Consider the following 1,695-nt stretch of genomic DNA (forward strand, 5'->3'; position numbering starts at 1 on the left):
CTTTCTCGTCTTTTTAATGACCTTTTGCTTTCTTCATGGATGATGTTCTTGATGTCATCCCACAATTCTTCTGGTTTTCAGTCATTGGTGTTCAACGCATCAAATCTGTTCTTTGGATGGTCTCTAAATCCAGATGGGATGTAATCAAGGTCATATTTTGGCTCTCCTGGACTTGTTTTAATTGTCTTCAGCTTCAACTTGAACTTACATATGAGCAATTGATGGTCTGTTCCACAGTCAGCTCCTGGCCTTGTTTTGGCTGAAGATATTGAGCTTTTCCATTGCTTCTTGCCACAGATTTAGTCAATCTGATTCCTGTGTACTCCATCTGGTGAAGTCCACGTGTATAGCTGCGTTTGTGTTGCTAAAAAAAAAGGTATTTGCAATGAATAAGTCATAGGTCTTGCAAAATTTTATCCTGCAGTCTCTAGCACCATTTCTATCACCAAGGCCGTATTTTCCAAATACTGATGCTGCTTCTTTGTTTCCAACTTTCTCATTCTAATCACCAGTGATCATCAATACATCTTGATCACATGTTTGGTCAATTTCAGACTGCATAAGTTGGTAGAAATATTCAGTTTCTTCAACTTTGGCATTGATGGTTGGTGCATAAATTTGAATAATCGTACTATTAACTGATCTTCCTTGTAGGTGTATGGATGTTATCCTATCACTGACAGCCTTGCACTCCAGGACAGATTTTGAAACATTCTTTGTGACGATGAATGCCATGCCATTCCTCTTCAATTTATCATTCCCAGCATAGTAGGCCATATGGTTGTCTGATTCAAAATGGACAATGCCATTCCATTTCAGCTCACTAATGCCTAGGATACATGTTCCATTTCATTTTTTACAACTTCCAGTTTTCCTGGATTCATACTTCGTACATTCCACGTTCCAGTTATCAATGAGAGTGTGCAGCTGTTTCTTCCCATTTTGAGTCATGCCACGTCAGCACATGGAGGTGCGGAAAGCTTTGCTCCATCGCGTCATCAAGGGTCTACTGAGGAGGCGGCTCCCACTCATCCTTCCAGTGTTAGTCCTGGGCTTGAAGCTCCACTGAAACCCGTCCACCACAGGAGACCCTGCTGGCATTGGAAACACAGGGGCGTCGTCTCCAGCCTCACAGTAACATGCACGCCACCAGTGTGGTCTCTGTGACGATGACAGCTTTGGAAACCCTATTGAACAGTTCTGCTATGTCTGATAGAGTCACTAGGAGTCAGACTTGAGGGCAATATGTATAAATATTTATTCCGCCTAGCAGCTCATGGGAGGAGGGCCATGTGATCTGCTACCATGAAGATTGTTGTTATGTGCCGTCAAGTCGACCCCAACTCATAGCGACCCCTCCTTGGGTTTCTGAGGTACCATCACTACAGAAGTAGACTGTCCAACCTTCCTTTCAAGGAGTGGCTGCTGGGTTTGAACTGCAGAAAAACCAGCCTATGGGACACTTCCACTCTGTCATATGAGGTTGCTGTGGGTCACACTCAACTTGATGGCACCCAATATATATATGTACACACACATATACACACACATACACACACAAAGATTGATTAATTTATTAAAGGAACTGGATCATGAGACTGTGGCCTGGCAAGTCTGAGATCCACGGGGCAGGCCACAGACCGGACACTCCATCAGGATCTCTGCTGCAGTCTGGAGGCTGAGTTCCTCCTCCTC

This window comes from Orycteropus afer, unplaced genomic scaffold (genome assembly GCF_000298275.1).
Source record: "Orycteropus afer afer isolate SDZICR_OR568_19922 unplaced genomic scaffold, OryAfe1.0 scaffold00489, whole genome shotgun sequence".
Lineage (NCBI taxonomy): Eukaryota > Metazoa > Chordata > Mammalia > Tubulidentata > Orycteropodidae > Orycteropus > Orycteropus afer.